General features: G+C 43.9%; 1 long non-coding RNA gene across 3 annotated transcripts; it reads left to right on the top strand.

Annotated features, from left to right (window-relative positions):
* The first annotated feature begins 255 nt into the window (after positions 1 to 255).
* LOC134478136 (uncharacterized) lies at positions 256 to 23,362 on the top strand. 3 transcript variants are annotated; one of them, XR_010050578.1, is made up of 6 exons: positions 2,756 to 3,978; positions 4,527 to 4,598; positions 5,242 to 5,380; positions 6,262 to 6,342; positions 16,670 to 16,834; positions 17,917 to 23,362. It is a non-coding gene; the product is annotated as an uncharacterized LOC134478136 (long non-coding RNA). The 3 variants fall into 3 exon arrangements; XR_010050579.1 differs by lacking the exons at positions 2,756 to 3,978; positions 4,527 to 4,598 and adding an exon at positions 256 to 429; XR_010050577.1 differs by lacking the exons at positions 2,756 to 3,978; positions 4,527 to 4,598; positions 5,242 to 5,380; positions 6,262 to 6,342 and adding an exon at positions 12,982 to 13,240.
* Positions 23,363 to 26,133: the final 2,771 nt, after the last annotated feature.

Consider the following 26,133-nt stretch of genomic DNA (forward strand, 5'->3'; position numbering starts at 1 on the left):
CCTTTTGGAATAGTGTCTGGAGGAGCAGTCCCTGGAGTAGCCAGGGGAGCAGAGCAGAAAAGCTGTGTGGGGTCAAAGACCTCAGGGGCCTTCTCCCTTTTCTTCTTACCCTTCCCTGTGGGAATGGTGTCTGGAGGAGCTGTCCCTGGAGTAGCCAGGGGAGCAGAGCAGAAAAGCCATGTGGGGTCAAAGACCTCAGGGACCTTCTCCCTTTTGTTCTTACCCTTCCCTGTGGGAATGGTGTGTGGAGGAGCTGTCCCTGGGACAGCCAGGGGAGCAGAGCAGGAAGGCTCTGTGACATCAAAGATCTTAGGGGCCCTTTCTGTTCTTAGGGCCCTCTTTCTGTTCTTACCTTTCCCTGCAGGGATCATGGGTGGATCAGTACCTGGCAGAGGCTGGGAAGCAGAGCAGGAAGGCTGAGGGCTACTGGTGAGGGTGGAGTCCTGCTGCTTTCTGTGGTTACTCTCCCCCGCAGAGATCAAGTGTTCAGGAGCAGTACCTGTGGCAGGCAGGGGAGGAGGGCAGACAGGCTGTGGGGTGCTGCTGATGTCTAGGGCCTGCAACTTACCCATCAGCCTGGCATTCAGAAGTTGGAATGCTGCCTCCTTCTCCTGACCTATGTGCTCTGCGGTGATCTTATAGCTCAGTTCCGGAGGTGGTGGCAGCCTGAGGGGTGGCCCTTGGCGACACCGCAGGAGAGGGATCTTTCTTCTTCCTAGGCCAGCACCCTCTGGTGTCATCTCGTGTTCCTTTCTGGTTTCTTCGTGTCTGGATGGTGTGTCTGCCACCACCTCGTTCCCGGTCTTGCGGGGAACTTGGGGGGCCGAACACGGTTGCTGGAGGCTGTCCGGCCTGGCCGCCTTCAGATCTTTGGCGGAGCCCGGGGGCGGCCTGGGGTGCGAAGGGGCTGCAGCCCTCCTGCGCTGTCCCGGCAGCCCCCCGGTGGAGCTGTAGGAGCTGCTGATGGCATCTCGCTTGGTGGAGCTCACACAGGAGGGCTGGGGGGAGGGGGCAGCTGGAGCTCTGGCGCTCTGCCTGCGGTGGTCTGTGCTCAGAGGCCCAGGCCTGGGGACATAAGGCACCTGGCCTCGCCGGCCTACCACGGGCCTGAAGGCTGATGGGGGCCTCGCAGCCTCCTGGGCGGCCCTCCTCTGCTGAGCCTCCTGCCTCAAGAACCAAATGCCCGAGCACTCCCTGCGGGAGGACCTAGGGCTGCTGCTGCGGCGTGTCTGAAAATCCTCTGCGGGAAGCACTGGCCTCCCCAGAAGAGAGCCTACCTGTTGGCCCATGGGCCCCAAGGGCCTCAAGGGCCAAAAGGGCCTGCAGGTAGGGGAACAGTGCTCCGGACACTCTTGCCCAGAGCACTGAGGTCAAGCCCGGGATGCCTGATGCCTGATGCCAGACGTCAGGACTGGATCCGCGGGCACACTGGCTAAGCGGGATGCGCCCACCCAGGGCTCTGGGCAGGTGCAGAGAGGGGCCCACAAAGGTGGGCCCTTGGGGCAAGTTCCTGCCCCCGCGGGCAGGGAGCAGGGCTGCGGGGCAAAGCTAGCCCCGCCGCACTGCTCCCCGGAACTATTGGGGAACGGGGGTACTTCTATCCAGGACCTTGGCAGAGCGCACTGCTTGAAGCAGCCAACTGCTCTGCCGCCTGAACCGCAATGCTTTGTTGCTGGGACGCGGCTTCGCAGCTGGAGACCAAAAACCGCCCCGCAGGCGGGTGCTCAGGCCCGCGTGCCCGCGTGCACAAACGGTCAAAAGCCGCGCGGCGCGTTTGCAACATTTTGTAACTTTCCCGGGAGGACGGTCCCTCTGCCTCTCGGCAGCAAGATGGGGACAGGAGCCCGCGACCCTGAGGGATTGCCACTGCTTGCAAACAGGCTGCAGGTTTCCCGCCCTCCTACCCGGGCTGAGGGGGACAGCTAAGGGAAAATGAGCTGCTGCAGTCCCTTGAGGGCCCTGATGCAGAGCCCTGGGGCTGTCACCTGTGGGCCCTGATCCTAGGAGGAGGGACTAGGGGAGCAGGGTTCCTGCCTGAGCCCCACCTGGGACACTTGAAAGCTTTGGCATCAGGCTTTTGCATCTTCCTGCTCTTGCCCTGTGTGTGAACTGAAGAGGAGAGTAACCAGCCTCTGGTATCCAAACAGGCAGCATTCCTTTCCTCCTCTTTGATTCCTGAAGTTACACCCTGCCTGTTCCTGCCTTTTACCCTCAACCTGAAGGAAATCCCTTCGTGTGTTTCTGTAGCAAGCTTTCTAGCAACAGATTCTCTTGTGTTTTTCTCCCCTTCTCTAACCTTCCTGTTTATATTCATTTGGGCCCCAGAACTTACATCACAGGCACACAGTGCCTGGAGGGACCTTTTCTTCTGGCCCTGCAAGGTGTTCTCTCAGTCTCTTGTGGCTGGTGTGTTTTCCATGGGAAGTTTTAAATTGACATTTCTTTGTATTGGACCTGTTATTTTCTCTGAGTATTTTGCAGAATTGTCTTTATGCTTGTGTATTGAGTTGAGCGTGTCTTGGGTGAGACTTTTCCCAGCATCTTAGATGTGTTTTCCATGAATTGTGACCTATCTTCCACTTTATGCTGTATCTCTCTTGTTCCTCAACTCCTCCTTTACCCACGAGGATGGTAAGATGTTAAAATGTTTTATGTTGCTTTGCATGTCTCTGAGACTCTTAACTGTTTTGTTCTTTTTTCTTTCTCTTTGCTTTTAGATTGGCATTTTAATGCCCCGCAGAGTCTTGGACTCTTGTTCTTTTTCTGATGGAAGCTTATTTATTTCCATTAAATGAATTCCATTGATGTCATATTCCATTCATGTCAAGGGTATTGGCCTTTCTCTCTCTCTTCTCTCTCTCTCTCTCTCTCCCTCTCTCTCTCTCTCTCTCTCTCTCTCTCTCTCTGTCTATGAGAATGGTTGTTTCTAGTGTTGTAGGGGAAACTGAGCCAACAGTAACCAGGAGCTCAGGAGAAGAAAGGAAATTTAGTGATCTCCAGGGGAGTCATCCTCAAAGTCTGAGGGGGTGATTGCATAGAGCTTGTCTTTTCTATAGAGTGGCAAACACACGTTGCAGGGGACAGTTGCAAGCTTTTAGCTGAAGGTTGTGGTACAATGGCTATCTTGTGGTGAACATAGTTGTGTGTAGCAAAGTTCTCACCACGTTCCCAGGGCTTTCAGTTGATGAAATCATATGATTTAGCTGAGTTCCGTGGCTGAGAACAGAATGGCTTTACCTTGGCTTAACAAAGTGTCTACAGTTTGATCAGGCTTTCTGCTTTCATGGTAGGTGTTTTCCATGATCCTTCCTTTAAGTGGGTTGTTGCAGGGCTGGATATTGCCCTTTCCCTTGACGATTGGTCAGATGGTCTCAATTTTCTATATGTACTATTGCTTAGTTTTGGATAGTGCCCTGGACAGTTTGCTGGTTGATTTAGGAGACTCTGGTTCCTATTAAAATCCTCAGGCAAGCAATGGTTTCTCTTGTTCTGTTGTTCTGCAAAGCTGTCAAGGCAGCAGGGTCAGACTGCATCCTGCATTTGCTTTGCAGGGTCCAGGTTGTGCTCAGGCCACAGTGCCCCACCCCCAGCCCCGGTGGTCTACTGGATGCCTGGTGGTTGATAGCTCAGTCGCTTCCCAAAGCCTTTGCCTTGCTTCTTTGGAACTATTCTGTGCAAGCCGCTCACTGTGAGTCTAGACCTTGTGCTGGCTCTTACACAGACTTCAGTGATTTATTTCTGCAGCTCTCTCCTCTTTAAAATGCCATTTACATTTTCCTGCCACAAGAAGAGAACTTCCCCAGGGCAGGTCAACCCTCAGGCCATCAGCAACAGCAATAGAGTACAAACATAGTGGCAATTTCCCTCATTCTCTTCATACAGCAGAAGTCACTGCCTGTTCCTTTGTGGGCACAGGTCATTTGTTGGGGCTTTAGGTCCCTCTGCCTCTCTTGAGACTGCTGGACAACTTTGTAACCGGTGAGGGAGAAAACGCACAAAAGTGGGGTGGGGATGACTCTTTAAGCCTCAGATGCACCCCCAGCCCCGAGCAGCAGTCCACACTTCTCTGGATTCTCTGGACAAACAAGGATTGGGGTCCAGAATTTATTCTTTCAGTGATTACTGGAATTTACTTTCCCTAGACAAAGCTGGAAGACACAGAAGGAGAAACTCAACATGGAACAGCCCATTATGGGCTGTTGTTCTCCTTTGGATTCCAGTCCCCATTTGCCTAGTACTGCATGCTTGCAGCATTTTGAAGTACAGTACATGCTTTCTGTCTGTGTCTGGTTCCAGTTGTAATTTGTGTGGGAGAGAAGTTATCTGGGGCTTCCCATCTTTCCCTAACAAAGTTCTATGGCTACTAAATTAATTTGAAAGAAATGTACTTGCATTGTTACCTATGATAGAGTTCCCTTCTTTTTAGTGGCAGAATACTTTTGAATTGTAGGAATCGTATGGCCTGGTTTTTATCCATTGCAATAGTAACGTTTATATTGCTTCTACATCTTGTTTGTTATGGAAAGTGTTGCTGTGAACATGGGAGCGCAGATGGTTTCACTCCTGGTTTCTGTTGTTTTGCAGAAGAACCCAGAAAGGTTAGTGAAGTAGACCAATCAAAGAAGGACACATACTACACAATTTTCTTTATATGAGATGCTTAAAATATAGCAACCTTTCAAGGAGGCAGTAGAATGGTGATTTCCAGGGTCTGAGGATGAGGGGAATGTGCGTTGCTGGGCTTTTGGTATCGAAGGTGTATGAATTCTGTACTTCTGTTACAACAGTGTGCCTATAGGTAATAAAATTGTAATAATGTGTGTAGAAATTTTGTAGAAGTGCAGATTTCACATTGTCTATCATAATGAAAAGCGGCGTTAGGCAGTTTTGACTGACAACCAAAGATTTAAGGCTATAAAATTGAAGGATTGATTCACTGAATAAATATCAAAGTCTATAATCAGGCAATTTCCAAGAAATGAAAGCTAGAATTATTTCACAACAAAGGAATTTAATGAGTATCTCACAAAATATGTGCATATAAGTGCACATGAGAGATGTGTATATCTATTTTACTGTAATCCTAGTATATTGAGATGTTCTAACTTTCCTATAAAACTAAAGTCGCCTGGTTTGTAATTTTCTTTATTGTTCTATAATTTTGTGAGTGGAGGTATTATTGGTAATAAACCAGGAAACAGTCGTGGTTTTTGATGCAGCCTTCCTTGCTATTTCCTTTAGGTGTTTCATTCCTTGACTTAAAGAAACTGAACAGTAGAAGAAAGAACACTGGGTGGCAGATGGGGCCACAATGAAGTACAGGAGGAGGTGTCCCTGCGAAGTCAGCATCAGCCCCAGATCACCCTACGGGCCGCTCTTGGTATGAAATCCGCTTGAATTAGTGATAGGTTTCACTCATGTGGGAGCCTGCCAGACCTCACGTGGTGCCTGCCCAACCTGGTGCTGGACCCTAACATGACAGCGTGTCCCTCTAATATTGATTTCTGTGTTCCTCTTCTGAGCTCCAGTTGACCTTTTTGCTTTTCCTGCATGTGCCAGCATCTCCCCCATCAGCTGTCAGTAGGTCTTTCTGTCCGCCTCTTCAAACACCATCCCCTGTCAAACCTAATGAAAGCCCCATGGCTTCTTTGTCTGCCTCAGAGGGATCTTGCACTCTTTGGCAGCTCTCCCATGCCCACTGATAAGGCCTTTTTTCTTCTCTGCCTTTGTTTCTCTGCTGAGCCAAAAAGCCCCAACAATTAACATGCTCAGTTTTGGAAAAATAACAAGTCTCATCCAGTGCAGGTGAATGCAGTCAAGAACATTGTTTTCATTGCACAGCATTAGTGCTTAAGGAGTGTGAGCAAGGCAGAAGAATATGGTGCATGATATAGTGTCTCTCCCTCCTCTTGATATAGAAATAGAAACGAAAGGGCCAGGGATTTAGCTCAGTGGCATGAGTGCCTGCCTGGCAAGCGTGAGGCTGTGAGTTCCATCTCCAGTACCAAAAATAAATACAATAAAAAGCAAGAAAGAAAAGAAATTCAGTGAACGTGGCTTTTTTCACTTAGTAATGGACCTGTTTTTGTTAGTCATAGAGTTTTCAGTCCCTCCGTGCCTCCTTATCTTGATCTGTCCTGCCCCAGCTCAGCATGTAACACTTCATTTGTAGTAGTCACGAAGTAATGAGTGAAGGAGGTATAGAAATAAATGAAGGGGATCGTGTAACACATGGGTCATTTCTTTCATTTTTATTCATAGAAAGAATGAACTCTAAGACACAAGAAAGGTGATGTGAAACATTGTCTGACAATCAGTGAAAACAGTGGTGTGGATTCTTGGGTAAGTGCATTTTGAAGTTTCTAGAGGAAATAAAAACTACATTTTCGATTTCAATCAGTTAGAATGCTCTTGAATTTCTTTTAAAAATTCATTTAAAATGGGGACCATTTTACCATATTTCTGTCTATGTACTAGAGTTAGTCATATACAAGCGGAAGTAATGTTTCTTTTGTAATCTTATATGCAATAAGATTAGCCATTATGATCATTTAACAGCATGGGGATTTGTTTGTTTGTTTGTTTTTTGGTGGTGGGGATCAAACTTCTGACCTCTTGCTTTTCAGGCAGGCACTTATGCCATGAGCTAAATCCAAAGCCCTGGTCTGGGGCCCTGGTCTGGAATTTAGCTCAGCAGTGTTAAGTGCCTGCCTGGAAAGTGTGAGGTCATGAGTTTGATTCCCAGTAGCCAAAAAAAAAAAAAAAGTCAGCACACTTGAAAATCACTTCTTTAATCATTTTTAATTTGATTTTACATTTGTTGTGTGGGTGTGGGGGTAGGGAACCATTGGCTCAGTTGTGATCATGCGACATTCGGTGTCAGGTACTACTGGTATTGCAAGACATCACCTTTATAAAGTTAAAATTTATTAGAAATGCTTGCTTGTCTTGCAAAACACTTGCACAACAAGTTACTCACAATCTAAGCATTTTTAAGTCAGATTGTTCACAAGCATCTGCAGTATCAGTTTTTTCTTTTCTTCTTCTCTTCTTATTCTTCTTACCCGTTCTCCTCCTCCTTCTCTTTCTTTGTTTCCTCCCCCCGTGCTTCCCCTGCTTCTTCTTTGCTTTGGTGGCCAGTTTCTTTTTTTTTTTTTTTCTTTTTTTTTTTAATTTTTAAATTTTATTTAAGGAGAAAAGAAAAAAAAAAGCAGAGAAAGGGTACAAGTTATACAGATTTGCAGAAAAAAAATGAACAGTAGGAAATCACTAGTTAATGGATTACATACTGTCATCTTAGAAATAATTGTTCAAGTCACAAAATTAAAGCTTGTAAAGTGGACATTCCATCAATGATACTGCAAACAGTTCTGTTCAATGATCAATAAAACTCTGTGATATCATATTCTATCTTATACACTTAAATATACATGCAGTTATATAGTTTAGAGCACTTTCTTTTCCTCTCTTTTGTACAATGACTATTACACATTTTGGGTTTCATTGCTCTCACGGTTCTTATTACTTTTTTGGAAGAGAGTAAAACCAAATGTGACATAACAGAACAGAATCGGTCAAGTCAAAAGGGTGGACATAATAGATAATGTGAAAACATAATACAAGGTGATCAACAATGGTTACCATAATGCCTCCCGCTATCTCTAATAGAATTGCCTATACCATTAGTTATAATACAATTGAACAAAACAGTAAAGAACAAAACCAATAAAGCCAAACCATTGGAGACATTGTAGGTCTTCAAAAGTAGATAAAAGTCAACGAGAATGGGCGTTATAATGAATCTCATTATCTTCACAGCTGATGCCTAAATTTTCGAACCTGATACTATCCAGCAAAACAGAATAGGGGAACATCAGTTAAAAACCAGATGGTGAGAGTAATACAGGGCTTTAAATCGAGGTAATGGAAAGTCAAAGTGGGTTACTATAATATATCCTGCTATTTTTTTTCCTTTAATTAAAAGGATAAAAATTTTTAAAAAGTATTAAAAAAGTAAATAATGGAATGGAGATTGAGATAAAAGAGGGCATAACAACGAAACAGCACAGATCAAAACATAACCATTTAAGAAGAATAGCGTTTCACCACCAGATAATCCTGACCTAAAAGTAGTTACCATATTGTCTCTTTCCTTGAAATCCTTGAGTACAACTTCATATACTGTAGCATTAAGTATATCAAAACAATGTAAAACCATTTAAGAGAATGACAGCATTATAGAGTATTTAGAATTGACTAACAGAAAATGAATAATGGTTTCTGGATAATCTCCTTGTCTTTAAAAGGTTTTTGCTTATACTATCGTACATAATAAAATCCAGTAAGATACAACCTATTTAGACCTTTGGAGACAGAAGGACAAAAGCTAGATGAGACTTCAAAACAAGATGATACTAAATCAGTATTACCTATTAAGATGTCATTTTCTCCAAAATAGCTGTTCCTATCACCCAATCTTCTCTGCCTCATTTCTGTTGAGCTCTTATTCTGTCAGTAGCTGTCAGTTTGTCTTCTTTACTTTGTTCTCTGCTCCATTAGTTGTGGCCTCCACTATTTCTGGGTTCTTTGTATTTTTCTTTTTTTAGAATATCCTGCAATACTCTCTGTAGAGTTGAATTGGTGGTTGCAAATTCCCCCAGTTCCTCTTTATCCTGGAAGTACCTTGTTTTTCCATCAATTTCCAGGGACAGTTGTGCAGGATATCTCAATCTTGGCTGGAGATTATTATCTTTCAAAGCTTGAATTATTTCCCCCCACGCTCTTCGTGATTTGATGGTTTGTGCAGAGAAATCTGCTGTAATTCTGATTGGTGCTCCCTTGTAAGTGGTCTGTTTCTTGTCTCTGACAGCTTTTAATATTCTGTTCTTGTATTGAATTTCTGGAATTTTTATTATTATATGCCTGGGTGTTGCTCTGTTTGGGTTGTAGGTAGCTGGGGTCCTGTATGCCTCATACATCTGAGTATCTTTACCTTTTGCTAAATTAGGAAAATTCTCCTGGATTATTTCTGTGAGTAGCTTTTGTAGTTCATTTGTTTGTGTCCCTACTTCTTCTTTTATGTTCTTAATCCTTAAGTTATGGATCCTCTTATCATCTTCTTGTCTTTGTATTATTGCTGTTTGTTTCTTTGTTATTTTTAAGAAGTTTTTCATTTCGTTCTCCCATATTACAATTCTGCCCTCCAGTTCAGATAGTCTGTCCTTAGTTTCTTTCAAGCTGTTATGCCAGTCTTCGATAGACTTCTTAGTTTCTTGGTAGTCCCTTTGAACCTGCTTCACGTATTCTATGCTTTCCCTGTTTTCTCCATCAAACAATTCTCCCCTCTTTTTCTGTTCTTCCATTCCACCACCTGTTTTTTCTTGGGTGGGGCTTAGCATTTCTCTAACTATTTTGCATACTTCTAGCTTCAGGTCGTTGATAACTTCATTCCTGAATTGGTCTATGAGGCTCTCTATATGGTGCTTTATGTGTATTGGTGCGGTGTCCGCTATTGCCTGTTTCTCAGAATTGGGGGCCGAGGACCCTTTCTTGTTGCTGCCTCTTCCCATATTCTCTGTTCCTTTTATATGCAAGCTTATATGAGAGGCCCAGCTTCTCTCCCTGTCAGCCACAGCCTGATCGAATTGCGCCGGTTAGGTGTTCCCACTCACCGCTGTGCACCAGGCAGCCTACGCGGGGGCCCGCCCCTCCCGGCCTCCTCCGTCAGGCTCCGGGATCTGGGTTGGGCCAGCCTACGGGGTCCGCCGGCAGCGTCACGCAGGCCAGGCACTTTTCACCAATCCCGCCCGAGAGGGGAATGTGTGGCTGGAGTCGCCACTGCGCCCTGCTCCCGCAGGACTGCTCGGGCCCAGAAAGTCTGCTGGAGTCAAACTGTGGTGGAGTGTCAGTTTCTCTCACTCACCTCGCCACAAGTCAGAACATGCCTCCCTGCCCGTCCTGTTTTCAACTCCGTTCGCAGACTCCCGTTCTCAGAGCTTCCGCGTGTCTCTCTCCTTGCCAAGCCGATGTAGAGGCAGCCAGCCGCCGCGTGGCGGGAAACCCAAATCGCGGCTTCCAATGGCGCAGGGTCCAGCCTCAGCAGTGAGACTTTTCTGTTCCTGTTTTAGCACCAGGACTACATTCCAAGTTGGTTTCTCTCAGCTGAGTTCGTTCCTGAGTCAGCAGAGCATAACTCCACCTGCTTATGTCTCTTTAGTCCGCACCATACCTGGCTTCTCAGCCTAGTTTTTCAGAGAGCCTCCGGTAGTTGCTGTTATCTGTCCGCCATGTTCTCCCGGAAGTGCCGGTGGCCAGTTTCTTAAATACACCCTATGTGTACCTTATTGTGGAGCTTTTTAAAAAATTGTTCACATACAGACTTGATACAAATGTAGTTTATAGAAAACCATCTGCAAACCAGAAATGAAAATAGTACACTTACTATACATATATTAAACTGATAAATTGTTAGGAATCATTTTAATTTAATGCATCATTTGACAATGAAATAGTAGGTGGTTTAATTTTCTTTCATCTGGTACTTATTTTAGAGGTGCAGATTGGCACACAGCAAAGGACTTTAACACCACGGTAAAAGTAATAAAGTTTAATTAACTGTTAATTAGCACATGAACTATTGCATCAAAGAACGAGAAAGTACGGAAGTTACCAGATCAGAAGAGCTTGGATTCCTCTTCTAAATAACTATAAAACACTTGCTTACAATGCTGGCATATACGCATATGTAAGCACATCGTCCAAGCCATCACTGCCAAATCCGAGTTCAGTTTCTAACTCTTGTTTTCCTGCTTTCACAGGGAGCCCTTTTAAGACCTCCAAAACTCTCATTAAGATCCTTTCAAAGGTGTCTCTTCCTACACTGTCCTTTGCTTATCACTGTTAAGCTTGAAGAAAAAACCCGGTCTCCATCCCAAGAATTTTTGAGTCTTCCAGCTTTGCCCTGGAGGAGCAGAGAAGGGCGCTCAGCTAGGGATGAATCATTCCAGGTAGTTCAAGCTATGAACGGGGCACAGCCTCCCGCCCCTCCCTGACATCTCCCTGAATGTTCTGTCCCACCCTGGGCAGTTGTGCTAGTTCTCATCCTGGAGAATCAGGTGGTGCTGCTGCCCCTGCTGGTGATGGAAGGTTAAGTGTATAAACAGTTCAAACAGCCATTTGTTGTTCTTCCTTTCCTATGTACAGAAGAAGATTGCACCCAGGGGCATCTACCACTGAAGTACATCCCCCACTCCTTTTTCTTTTTATTTAACTTTCCCAGAGGAGCCTGAACTTGTGATCCTCAAGGCTTAGCTTCCTTAGTGCTGGGATTACAGGTGCACAGCACACCTCAAGTAAAGGGCTTATTTTGGCTCACTGTTGTGGAGGTTACAGTCTGTGACTGCTTGACCCCAGTGCTTTTGGGCCAATGTTGAAGCCCCACATGATGGGAGGGTGTGACATGAGAATCACAAGTTCAAGGCCAGCCTGGTGGACTTCATGACTTTGTGGAACCCTGTCTCAAACTCCAAATAAAAAAAGGCTGGGGATGTAGTTCAGTGGAAAGCCCCTCAGTTCAATACCCTATACCTCAATCCATCAACTAAACAACTATTAAAAAAGACCAGGAGGAATATTTTAGTGACAGAAGGCTTCTGTCTTTTTACTGTCTCAGTGCCAATACCCTGGTTATGGTATTGTGCTGTAGTTGTTGCAAATGTTACCACTTAGTGAATGCCACATGCAAAAGGATCCAGCAGTTTGTTTCTTACAACTCCATGTGAACCTACAATAACCTCAAAATAAAAGTGATTCCTGAAAGAATGCTCATTGTTCACCTTTTGGGATCTAGAAGCTATCAGCTGGGCAAATCTGCAAATGCTGACTTTTTGGCTGCCACCAGTTCCTTATACATCTTGCTTGCAAAATGACCAGTTGTCTCAGGTTGATGTCTTTAGCAGCACCCTGGCTACTAGCCATTCTTCTTCTTCTACTTCTTCTTCTCCTTCGCCTTCTCCTTCTCCTTCTCCTTCTCCTTCTCCTTCTCCTTCTCCTTCTCCTTCTCCTTCTTCTTCTTCTTCTTCTTCTCCTTCTTCTTCTTCTTCTTTTTCTGTTGATCCCGGTGTCAAACTCAGGACCTATGTGCTTGTCAGGCAGGTGCCTACACTGCTGAGCTAAATCCCCGGCTCAAAGAGCTATTATTTCTAAGGCCAACACACCTTGCTTTTCCATTCTGCTAACACGGAACTGATCACCCAGTGTCACATGTATCAGAGCCGCCCAAGTTAGCACAACAGATAGTTTGCCCTGTGTTGTGTGAATCTGTGTGTTTGCCAGTTTGGCAGGTGAAAAGTGTTAATGTATAGTTTACATTTCTCTTAGAGTAATGCAGGTTAAATGTCTTTTAATATCTTAAGTTTGTACTTTTTCTGTGAACTTTGCTTATGTGCTTTGCTTGTGTAATAATGGTATCCGACTAATTTTAGAATACATGCTGCTTAGAGAAGTTTTGAACACTTACAAAGCTTGTGCTCTTCTCTACAGACATACATACTGAATCAGAGTAGTCCTTGTGATCTGTGAACTTTTGAGTTCTCTCCAAATTGAAGCAGAGGCAGCAGTTATCAGGAACAACGAGTTCAGAGAAATACATACTAAATCAGACAGCCAGTATTTGGGCTCAGTAATATGTTTCTAAGATGCTCGCAAGATTTGGAAACCGCCGAGCAAATCGGCTGAAATCAAGCAATGCCAATCAGCGAGAGAATACGATGAGGCCCCTGCTAAACCAAAGTGGCCATTCTTTTTCTGACCTCGCAGGCATCCAGAGGCTTATCAAAGACTGTGCATTTCAGGAAATCACAGAAGCTTGTTTTAGTCATTTGGCTCCAGACTAAAATTTGAACTATACTGAAATCAGATATTTGGGTGTCTGGGACTAGCTACTTAGTCCTAGCCAACTGGTAAGCTCAACCAAGCACAGTGGAGCCAGGATGGGAACTCCTCTGGTGCAAAACACAATAGGAAGCACAAGATCCAGTTCCCAGGCTGGAGAGGGCGGGGCCCTTCAGACCCACCCTGAGTGGGCGGTGACCACAGGCGGCTCCCTGCCTCTGTGACGTCACGGAAGCCCCGCCCACAGCTGTCAGCCACTGTCCATACCAAGTTGTGTGCTGGCCAGGAAGTTGCTCCTTTCTGGGGTCATGATGGGCAGCAAGATGGCGTCTGCCACCGGGTTGCCCAGGTAAAGGGCTTCCATTGATTTTCCGCACGCGGGGCGGTGGGGATGGTGCAGCCATAGCAAAGATTTAGGGCGGAGAGGCCTTGTCACAGGATGCACAGTGACACTGCCCACGCTGCTGCATAGGCCTGTATGAAGATGGGACATGAAGCCCGTGGCATTGGGCAGTAGGGCAGCACCTCGCGCTTTGCAGGGGCGAGGCATATCCACAGGTGGCTAGCTCCCTGCTGACCTGACCTGATAGTCTCCCTGATAGCCTTTACCTCAATCAGATAAATAGTCTTCTGTGACAGACCAACAGCCCACATCATACTAATTGGAAAAAAACTGAAAGCCTTCAACCTAAAATTAGGGACGAGGTGAAGATATCCACTATCACTACTCCTGTTCCATATAGTTCTGGAAACAGCCAGAGCAATTATACAAGAGAAAGAAATAAAAGGAAGAAGACTAAGGAAGGAAGAAGTGAAATTATTATTTGGAGACCACAAGATATTCTACTTAGAAGACCCCCAAAATTCCACAAAATTTTTCCGGATTTAGCAAACAAATTCTGAGGTGTAGCTGGATACAAAGTCAACGATCAAAAATCAGTAGACTTCTTGCACACGAATAACAAACTCAATGAGAGAGAAACCAGGGAAACAACACTTTTCACAATAGTATGCAAAACCTGAGATTTTTAGGAATCCTTCTAACAAAGGTAGTGAAAGATCTATACATTACAAGTTACAGGATTTTGAAAAAGGAGTTCAAAGATGATACTGCAAAATGGAATGATACCCTTGCTTATGCATAGGAAGGACCAACACTGTGTAAGTGTCCATATTCCCAAAACTGTTGTATAGGTTTAATATAATCCCGATCAAAATTCCATTAGTGTACCTCAGAGGTCTAGAGAAAACATTCTTAAAATTCATCTGGAACCAGAAGAGACCCAGAATCCTGGGCAACAAAGGCAAAGCAAGAGACCTTACAATCCCTGACTTGAAATTATACTACAAAGCTACAGTGATGAAATTAGCATGGTACTGGCAAACAGACTTGAGGATCATTGGAACAGAAAAGACGCAGACACAACCTACACTCAGCCACACTCTCACTGAGAAAGGTGCCAAAGATGTTCAGTGAAAGAAATCCTCTTTAATAAATGGTGCTGAAAAACTTTTTTCCATATGCTGAATACAAAAACTAAAACCAAACCACTGGCTATCACCATGCACTAAAGTACAAATAAGATTTTTTTTTTTTTTTTTTTTTTTGGTGCCAGGGATCCAACTCATGGCCTTGCACTTCGCAGGCAGGTGCTTGTGCCTCTGAGCTAAATCCCTAGCAGAAATGGGTCAAAGATCTCAATATTAAAAGAGAAATATGAAATGTACTAGAAGAGAAATAAGGTGGAAATCTTGAAGACATGGCAGTAGACAAAGATTTCATGAACAAAAACAAACTACATAGGAAGTACATCAAGAATCAATAACTGGGGGCTGGGGATTTAGCTCAGCGGCATAAGCACCTGCCTTGCAAGCAGGTAGTCGTGAGTTCGATCCCTGGTACCGATAAAAAGGAAAAAGACAAAAAAAAAAAAAGAATCAATAACTGGGGTTTCATCTTATTACGAAGTTTTTTTATTCACAGCAAAATAAGTCACCCACAGAGTGAAAAGAAAACTCACATATTGGGAAAAACTAGCCAACTGTTCCTCAGACAAAGGACTTGTATCTGGAACATATAAAGAACTGAAAAACATCAGGTCCTGGGATTCTGCCTTTCCCCAGAAACAATGGCTATCATCAAAAATCATTGAATAATCAATTCTGGCAGGGTTGTGGGGCAGAACATCCTTTCCCAACCTTCGTAGGCATGTAGACAGGTACAAGCACTGTGGAAATCAGTGTGGAGGCTCCTCCAAAAACTAGGACTAGAGGTCCCATTCAACCAAGTTATTGCCCTTCAGGGTGTTTTCCCAGAAGAATTAAAAACATCATACCACAATGATATATGTCCATCCATGTTTATAGCAGCACAATTTGTAATAGATCTTTGAAACTACTCAAATGCCCATCAACTGCAAAAAGCATAAAAATGATGTATTTTCTGTTTCTTTTTCATAGTGAGGATCGAGCTCGTGACCTCACATTTGCCAAGCAGAAACTGTGCTGCTGGCTAAGTACCTGGCCCTAGGATATGGTATTTTAATACAAGATAGTATTCCTTACATATAAAGATGGATCAATTCAAGGCTTTTATAGGTAAATGATGCAACTAGAGTTTATACTTACAAGTGAAATAAAACAGACCAATATGGGTAAACAGCATGTTGTCTCCCTAGTGTAAGAAACTGAAAGAGTAAATACGATTCAAAAGGTATAACGCATATTCTGAAAGAGAATGAAACTGCTGAAGAGGAAAGAAATGGGACAGGGAAAAGGAGAAAAGAAGCAAGGAAAGTTACATCTATACATATGTGTGTACACACACAGATACCTAAGACAGTTCTACTACTAATGCTCATAGGTCATCGAAAGGAACATTAACTGCTTCTATTTGAGTAGTTCTGCATCTGGTAATCACAGCAACTGTTTTAAAGACCACAAAATGCAATATAATAAGCATTGTTAATTTCCTATCTTGTTTTGAAGTTCTGTATTTTTTATGGGTTTTTAAAATTGAAAATGGTTGAAAGTGTTTGTCAGTATTTTCATTAAAATTCAGGTTAGCTGTCCCATTTATAATAAAGCAGGCAGGAGCTTGTTTTTATGTATATCTCCTACCGGTTCTTCTGGTAACTTAGAGCAAGTTCTGTTTTATATGATGCCACCTGCAGCACTTGTAGACAGCTGTCAGGATCACACATAAATGTCATGATCATTTCACTGAGGGAATTAAAATATTATAAGTGGGATTAGTGGCATATGCCTTTTGTTTTGGAGTTAGAGGTGAAAATCAAAAAGTTTGAGGCCAGTCTCAGCAATGTAGCCAGAGCCTGTCTCAAAATGAACAAATTAAGCTGGAGCCAGCTGCGGTGACACACACCTGTAATCCCAGCCCTCGGGAAAGCTGAGGCAGAAGGATCCCTACTTCAAACCCACCCTAGGCAATTTGGGAAGACCCTGTCTCCAAATACAACAGTGCTGAGAAAGTAGCCTCCTTTGAAGGCCCAAGGTGAAGTCCCCAGCACTGCAGAAAAATGAAACGGAATGATAGTGTAGGCATGAAGAAGGGAAGTGCAAAGGCACTCCTGGATTTGATCTGCACTGCCAAAAAGTCTGGGGAGTCATTTTCAGATCAAAATAGAATGTACAACCTAGCTGCTATTAACTCAAATTTTTCTGCTGTCTGAAATAATTAGGAAATATTCTGCTGCTTGCTTTTTCAAGATCTTTGTTTATAGAATTCTCATGTATAATATGTTTTATTTTAACCTAACAGAATTAAAACATGCTTCAGAAAGTAAGCTTATAATACTACAAACCGAGAATAAAAAACCTGAGGAAGGAGCTGGACAGTATGGAAAATTCAGACAAGATAAACACCATGCAACAAAGCCTACAGAAAGAGATGAAGCTTGCTACAGTTACTCAACATGTGTTCTAGGTAAAATTTGTATAAATCAGGAAAGGAGGGATAAAGACCTTTTAAAAACACCACTGATATGAAGACCTTACCACGGTTTATGTTAGGCTGTGGTCATAAGCTAATTCAGTACAAGGTCTGAGTACGTAGCCGCACTGGAGAGCACTTGCCTAGCATTGGTGAAGCCCCGAATTCAGTCCCAGCATTGCAAAAATCATAATTGTCTACTGATATTTACTGTGCTTACATATGTAATATTCATGTACAGTCAGCATTTAGGGGCCCATTTTTCATTGTGGTTAATCATTAGGATTTAGAACTGGCATGTTTTCTACAGCTCTGGAGGCAGGTTGGAGTACAGCTTTAGCCTCCAAGTTTGAGGGCGGAGTGGACCTGCGTGAGAGTGGCAGCTAAGAAGGTGACTGCTGCCACTGGGAATTTAGCTCAAGTGGGTGCTCAAGGACATGGGGTTGACCCCAACCCCATCACAAAGAGAGAAATATCAGCATGATGACTGGTCCAAGTAAACTCTAGTAAATGTTGCCATAAGATTTTTCCCCTGAGACATTAATGGAAAGAAAGAAAGAAAGACAGACAGATTGAAAGAAAGAAAGAAAGAGAGAGAGAAGGCTGACTGAGCTGACTATGGAGGCCCATGTTTGTCCACACAAAGGGCTGGGGATGCAGCTCAGTGTGATGGCCATGGGTTCCACCCCTGGGCCTAGGGATGAAAGAAGCAAAAACTGTCTGTGGAAATTGATGAGATATTTGCAAACATCATAAACATACCTTTACCCTGCTGAAGCCTCTTGTAAGTAGAAATGAAGACAAAAGTGTATCACACACTGGGAATACAGGCAAGTGTCACAGCACCTGCCTGGCTAGCATGAGGTCCTGAGTTGAATTCTTGGGACAGAAAAAATAATTGTGTATCACTCTTTTCTGTGAATACAGAGCTACTGTACTTTTCTAGTAAATGTTTAAAACATTAGATAAGGTTAGTGAAGGGATTATTTAACAAAAATCTTGTTAAAATTTTAAAGTGCTTACATTTCAAAGTTGTTATATTTTGACTTGTTTTTTGTTTTTATTTTAAACTACAGAGCATCATTTTGGGGTGTAAAGTCAACTGGGCAGCAGATCCAGCACTCAGGGAAACTGTTCTGCAGCTTGAAAAGGCTCTCACCACAGTCTAACAAGAATTCCACTGGGCCAGGTGTCGCCATGTGTGCCTTTGATCTCAGCACTCAGGAGGCTGAAACAAGAGGATTGCCACATGCTGAAGACCAGCAAAGATTTGCACCTTGAAGTTTTTGGATTTTTGTCTCTGATATGTCATTTAAATAGCAAGTTTCAAGTGAAATGAATTTGCGATGTTTGGGGAACTCTCCTAATCTGTAATTGCTTTTTAGCTTCAGTTAACACTCTAACATAGAATCAGTGATTTTAAATAACACTAAAGTGACTGTGTACTCTTAAAAGGGGAATGTCTTAGTCATAGAAAAGACACCTGGTCTGATATCTGAGGAGCAGTTTTGGACATTCACAAGGTCCCAGCATTTAACTGTAATACTTGTGTGCATTTCTGCATTTGTCAGTCAGGATGCAGAGAAGTCTCCAGAGTGTCAGCAGCTGGTGTAATTCGTAGTGGGGTTCTGAGTAACTGTCTTCTGTTCTCCCTGTGTCTGTTTCTCCTCTCACACATACTTCTGCTCACACACATACATAATGCTGGCTACACCCTGACAATGCTGATGTACAGTGACATCCATGCCCATTCTCAGTTCTGTTTGGACAAAAACTCTTGCCAACTTACCAAGGCTGGCTTCAGACTTGCAACCCTCCTGAACAACTGAGATTACAAGCATGTACTGCCATGTCCAGTACAGCTCTTTATTAATTAGGAGCCATTGATCATATTTATGGACAGCGTTGTGTTTTCAGTATTCTTATTGGAATAAAGTGAAACTTGAAAAGATGCGCTCATTGGATAATAGCTCGTGAAATCTGTTCTTTAGATTAATAACAAAGAGAGATTTCCCTAAGCTCAAATAGTAGGCTTTTCTTTGAAATATTTATACCTTGTTTTCTTTGATCAGTCATAATGTATGTATAGATTTATTCTTTTTGTCAGTTATTGTTTTGAGGTAGAGTCTCACTGTGTCCTTCAGGGCATTCTTGAACTCACTAGTAGCCCAGGCTGTCCTAGAACTTCCTGCAGTCCTCCTGCCTCAGCCTCCTGAGTAGTAAGGTTACAGGCATGCACCACCACACCTGATCTGTTGTTATCTATATCAATTGTTATAAAGTAATTTCCTTTTTTTGTGCAAATTATTATTTTGGAAAATGCTTTTCCATTCCAGTAATCCACACAGGAACTTTTGTTTGTTGTAGTACTGGGCATTGAACCCAGGGCTATTGTGCTAAGCTCTCTTGAGCCCTATATTTGTTTTTTTAATTTGTTATTTTGAGATAGGATCTCATCAAGGTGCTGAGTTGCCCAGGCTGGGCTGAAACTTGATCCTCCTGCCTCAGCCCCCTAGAAAACTGGCATTCTAGCAGTGTACTACCACAGTCACTTGACACTGTATTAGTAAATTTCAACCTGTGGACCACCTGAAAAAGTGTATCTTCATATACTAAAACAGGTATATGTTTATCTGCGACCTTAGTGGTCTTTGACTTACCTGTTACCCAGCTCTGAGAGAGGAAGTGCGTAGGCTTTGCCTGAACTGTTGCTGAATACGGAACTCACAGCTCACTGTTTTAGGACATTTACTTCTGTGTGGGTTTGGGGTTCAGCCGCCCACTCTAGGACTCCATTTGAGGGAGCAGCCACTCAGCAGAAGGCAGGGGCTCCTTAGATCAAGTCAAGTGCATTCCACAATCAGAATGTAATCTTCTGCTTGGGAAAGGCAGCCATGGCCCCAACCCCACATCACAGTGGCCTTGGGTTTTGTCCCAGCTAACGAATGCTGCATTTCAGAGTCAGGAAAAGGAAATGGGAATTTACTACAAAGGACATGATCTACCTTAGTCAGCTTTGCTCCATGAAATAGACACCCAAGACTAGGGAGGTGCAGGCAGTCCTAGTGACTTGGGAGGCTGGGGCAGAACTGCTTCAGCCATCAAGATCAATCCAGCCTGGGATACACTTGAGACCTAATGTCTGGCTTATATCCACATCCACAAAGACACTCCTCTCCAGGAAGTAAGCCAACAGCGCAGCCTCTCCTGGTGGTATTTCAAGCTTTAAGAGCTCTCTCTCTCTCTCTTGCTCTCATTCTTGCTCTTTGTCTCTCTCTCTCTATCTCTCTCTCCCTCCCTAATCCTGTTGCAGGGGGTCTCCTTATGTAACTGGCCTAGAACTCACCGGGATCCTCATGCCTCCGCCTCCCAAGTGCTGGAGTTACAGGTGTGCTTCACCACACTCAGATTGTCTTGTTCTTCAGTTGTTTTCTCATCAGTATCAGGGACTGATAACCTGGCTCACAGGCTGTTTTAATATATGAAGTTTTACCACCACGAGGCCGTGCCACTATGTTCACATGTTAACTGTGCTTGCTTTCTTGCCATGATAAAATAGTGTAATCGAATGAAGTAGCTTAATAGTGACCCTGAGGCGGCTGCACTGCGCTTTTCCATAGGATGAGGTGTTGTGAAAGACAGGTTACCGAGCCCCGTGGTAGTTGGCTTCTGTTTGAGGGATGGCAAAGAAATACCAGCATGGCCCTCTCTCAAGGGCTCAGGGGCTTTGCATGGGATTTGAAGAGGAGATTGTTGCTACCTTGAGTCAGGGTGGCTTTGTGAACTGTGACTGTCATGCTGTTGGGCCCACGTGTGTTTATCTGCTCCTCTTACTGTCATAGGACCCGTGGACCTTGGTGGTACCATGGGGTGGCAGTTCTGCCTCCCTCATTTTTGCCTTGACAAGGGCCCAGGCATCCTGGGGCTGGACCTAGTAATCCTCAGGTTTTCCCTCACAATGGATTAAAAAATCTAGTTGTGCTGTAGAATGTTTATTCTGAATTACCCAAATTCTTAATTGTTTATGCGATTCATTTTACTACTGAGTTACTGCACCCTACATGTTAGATCCAAGTATTTTATTAAAATATTTTTTATCAGGAAACCTCAGCCTGGACTAGATACCTCCTGTTCCATCACCCACTGTGCTCTGGCCTGGCTTCCAGCCAGCACTGGGGATGGGGTCACTGGCCAAGCAGAGGAAGGGTGAGGCCAAGGAAGGTCGTGGCACACCGGGCACACAGGCCGAGTGTGGGTGGAGGAATGGAACAGGCGGGTGCGTGCACTAGGCTCTAGTCGGTCCTGGTGTGTGCTCTGCCACCCAGGGAGCAGTGGGTATGGATGGCGCATCCCATGCCTTGTAAGCAGACACAGTGAAGATGAGGACGGACAGACTGAGCACTGATGGTGAATCATTGAGTGACCTGATAGCAGTCTCTGGGCAGACTCTACCTGTGGGAAGTGAAGATAGAATTTCTGCTTTTGCTTCAGAAGCATTTACCATCCTCATGCTGTGGAAAAGTGATCTGCAAGGAGCCTGCATTGGGAATTCCATGAAGCAGAGTCAGTGCCAGTGCTCTCTTGGCAGGATCCCTGAAACGGTCCATTCGGATGTGATCGGGAATTTGTGTTGCACTGAACACTTTCTTATGCCTCCTGTGTGACTGCGTTTTGCTTAGTTTATATTTTTATTGGTGTGTGATCATGGTACGTAATGATTATATTCATCGGAGATAGTTGGTGGATATGCATGATAGACTTTTCCTCGATGTGGTAGAAAAACAAGAGTAAAGAAAGCAAAGAACAAAAAGGCCTTTATTGCTGGCATGGGAGGGCTGCAGTGGGGTGCAAGATCCCTTCAGGGCAGGCAAAGAAACCTGGAGCCTTTTGTTCAGTTTGAGAGGGGTGGAGTTCGATGGGGTGGGCAGAGTGACATTTTGACAGTTGTTTGAGGGATTGTTGATGTGTGCACAAGTGGGAAGTTCACTTTTTGGGTTTGCAAGAAGAACGTGGAAGTCAGTTTTGAAGTGAGGTACGGTCCAGTGCCATGTTGGGCAGGCACCATGCTGAGCCTGGCACTGCTCCACAGGAGCGGAATCCATTATTCCCATCTTTTGGGTGTTAGAGGCAGCCACTCTTAAACTGCTTCCTGCTGACTGGGGTGACATGATGGGCATTGAAGTAGTCATTGTGATGACAGTTTGGACCCGTGTAGAATCTGGTACCAGGGGTTTCCTCAGGACAAGGAATCACCTTGTTATAAAGGCCCACAACCTGGATTGAAGAAATCTTGAGAAAAGTTTAAACAGACAAGGAGCTATAATCAAAAAATAACAAGTAATATAAGTGGTCCTTCCAGGGGAAGAAGCTAGGAGGAAAGTGTTCCCTTTTCTATAAGAACAGCAGTCAGATTTTTTTGCAGATATTATCGTAATATATTTTTAATCGCCCATAACAGTTGTTAAATACTGGGATAATTGGAAACTGCCTGAAGAGGTTATACTTGGAGCCCTTTTTATATTTAACTTATACACATTTTTATATCCTTTGATTATATTTTATACTGGATGTTTAAGACCAAGTTAAATTGAGACCTGTGTTAATTAAAAGTAACCTCTTGCTATCTGTCAAGGTCAGGTAAGTCTCCTCAGGATTTGTCTTGGAACCATGTGTGGAGCCTCTCAGTTCTTGACAGTGTCAGCCATCAGGATGGTCAAGCAATGAGCCATTGCTTGACCAATTTTGTTTCTGTGAAAACTTGGGGGAATTTTCTCCTGGTGACTCTCCTTAGGCACACTATATATTGTGTCACACTTGTTTGTAGTCCCATAATCTCCTTGATCACAAGACCCATGGAGATAAGGAATGTCATTGCAGAGGTTCTCATATCCTGGATCTTCAGTGACCTCAGAGGGCCGCAAACAAAATAATGGTTGTCCTCCCAGCCCATTCATCTTTTTAATTTTTGGTCTCCAAATATCTATTGTTGAACATCCAGAAGTAAGGATTGGTAATATTATAGTGTAACAAGGCAGCATGTTTAGCATTATTACCTTACCTGAATATCAAGCAGCTTGAACATAAAATAGCAACCAATATTTCTATCAATCATCCATGTCCTAATACTTAAACCCATGGAAAATGTTAACAGTTACATACTTTTCACAGAAAATCTAAAATCAAAACTATACATAATATTGTGGCATGACAATTATGACACTTTGTGTCAATCTGAATTTGACCTAAGATACCCCTTTTAGTGGATCATCACTATCTAGTACATAAGCTTTACCTGACTGGTTTATCTTTAGTGGGATGAGCATGTAGTAAGTTTGTGTTACAGGCAGAGGTCTGAATCTGAAACAATTTTGTTAAACAATCTCTGTTTTACATTTTTGGAAGGAAGACCTGTACATGTGGAAGCATGAATACATTAATACACCATAAGGTTAATAACAAACTATCCTTTCATGTGAAACCGTTGTATCAGAGCATATTTAAATAAAAAAAATTATTGTATGATTTCTTTTGACAATGACTGATGTGAACATAATACAATAATGTGTTTTTGAATTTTAGTTGGGATGTCTCCCATAAGCCTATGGATGTCATTGGAGCCTCTGATCAATGAACAAGAACTGGTAAAATGTTACCAAGTAGCCACGTTCTGAATCATCAACTCCACAGAAGTCCTATCCGATAATGCACCTGACCCTACAGGATTTTAATTATCTTAATAATTCCTTAGCGACTTATGAAAAATCCATACACCACATTTAGCATACTGTTTTTAAACAATGAGAGACTGCTGCATCACCAAACATAAATGACAGTATTATCCAATTTACATAACCAATTATAGCATCATTTTGATGACCTGGCAACTCAGGTGGAAGCAGGGTTTTAGACATATAACCCATATTAAATTTTGAACCATTGATCCAAATATGGGAAAGGAAAAAATTGTTGAGTTCAAGTAAAAAACAATTGTTCAAGAATATGACAAATAGATATAGAAAATCTGTACAGGACATAGAAACATACACAATTTTTTTGTTTTGGTATTTGTTTTTTCGTATCTGGGGTGGAACTCATAACCTCATGTCCTTGTGCTTGGCAGGCAGGCACTTATGCTGCTGAGATAAATACATAGTCCAGAACATACACAGTTTAACAGACAAACACAATCAGCGTGCACTCAAATATATTTGGCCAATTTGATTTCTCATAACTTTTATAAGTTGTACAATGGTAAATGTAGACTAGGGAGAACCTTTTTGCAAGCCATTTAACAGAGACCTCTTGAAATAACAACCAAAAGGAACACGTTTTATACCTGTGAAAGAAAAGATAGTAGCAAAGCAAAGACAGCTATTAGGAAGTCATAGGAGTTTACCCTGAATTGAAGCGCTTTGACAGAATGACACGGGTTGGTAGCTAAGGACCTCAGTGCTGTGAGATACGGGAAAAGGCAGAGAGAGAAAAAAGGACGTAAACATGGACCAAGTCCCCAGTGCCTGTCACCTCACAGGCAGGAGGGAGAGGTTGGCTGAGTGACTCTTTGAAGCAGGCTGGGGTGGAGATAGCAGCAGCCATGCAGAGCTGGCAGGTGGTGGCAAGCAGGAGGGGACACAGAGGCTGGGAGGGGTCAGAAGGCAGTGGAGGCTGGAGGAGTGAGTTGGGGTGTGATGGGCAGGTGGGGAAATGGCCAGAGCAGGAGGAGACACAAGGCGATGGCGAGGGGCGGAGAAGATGGCAACAGAGAAAAGCAGGAAGTTTCTTGGGGATATGGCAGAGGTCGATGGTGTGGAGCAGACCAAAGAGCTGGGGCCACCCCATATGCTGAAGGAGGGAGGGACACGCCCTGAGAGCAAAACAGGCCCATACTTGGGGTTGCCACTTTGATTGCAAAAGTGATCCAGTTTGCAGAGTGGCCTAGTGTTTGTCGCCCCCTCTGGCCAGTGGTGGAACATTATCGATACTGTGGCCAGCTGTCTGGCAGGAAATGTGTGTTTTGGGGAGTGGGAAGAAGTATTTCCCATTGTGACCAAATGAGAGGAGAGCTGGATGGAGGCTCCAAAAACTGAGTCACAATCCCTTAGACTCATCACCCTTCTCAGTCTTGTGGGAGAGAGAAATACTCAGTAGACCCCAACACCTGCACCCGCGAGTTGTCACTTAGGGAAAAAGGGGTGCAGGTCCTGAAGAATGTGGGGGAAATCCTGACATGAACCCATGAGTTACAAGACAAGCACCCCAAAGTACGAAGTGCCTCCCTGTGAGAACGAGGTGGTTTCGTATTGGATGGAGGCTAGCAATGGCAGCTGCAGAGATGGGAGAAAGAGGAAAACCAGGGAAGAGAAAAAGCAGAGAAAGAGCTCATTGATGGGGAGCTCCAACGGGGACTTGTGCCCAGGAGCCACCCTGCCTGTCAGTCTGAGTTATGGCACCAAAAATGATAGATTTTTCCTCTCACGGCACAAAACAAGACCAAAGAAAGAAAAACAGGAAAAGGCCTTTACTGCAGGTACGGGAGGGCTGCAGGAGAGTGCAAGGTCCCCTCTGCTCAAACAGAGAAGCCTGGGGCTTTTCTTTAGTTTGACAGGTGGAGTTGAACGGGTGGGCAGAGAGACGTTGAGACAGTTGACTTGGGGATGTTGGCTTATGCAAAAGAAGCAGGGAGTTCAATATTCAGGTTTGCAAGAAGAATGTGGGAGTCAGTCTTGAAGGGAGGCACTATCCGGGGCCATATTGGCCAGGCTCATTGCAGAGCCTGGCAGAGCTTCACACAGGCAGAACCCATCATGTAGCACATCTTAGGGGTTTTTATGTTCTCCCCTTCCATCTCAGTCCCCTTGAGCTCAGGGAGCTCCGAGCTGCCTACATTCCCATAGCTTTGGATTGATTTTTAAATTCACTCATTGTTGCCAGCTGTGGTGGTGCACACCTGTAATCCCAGACTTGGGAGGCCTAGGCAGGAGGATCTCCATGAGTTCAAGGCCAGCCGTTGCTAGATAACCAAGTTCAAGGACAGCCTGCATTACATAGCAAGACATTGTCTCAAACAACAAACAAACAAAAAAATACCTGAAAGTAAAAAGAAAAATAACTTACTGCAGGGTTTGTTTACATTGTGGTTGGATTTGGGGGTTGCTTTATTCAAAGATGCTATACCATAGGTTGAGTCCAGGGGTAATGTGTGTGTCTCTGCTTGGAGAACAAGATTCAACTCTCTGCAGAGCCCCCAAAGAGTGGCTGTTAAATCACTGCTACACTGTTTTTGGATTCTGGGC

The sequence above is a fragment of the Cavia porcellus genome, unplaced genomic scaffold, assembly GCF_034190915.1.
Source record: "Cavia porcellus strain 051 isolate PalLab524CR breed Dunkin Hartley unplaced genomic scaffold, mCavPor4.1 scaffold_11, whole genome shotgun sequence".
Classification (NCBI taxonomy): domain Eukaryota; kingdom Metazoa; phylum Chordata; class Mammalia; order Rodentia; family Caviidae; genus Cavia; species Cavia porcellus.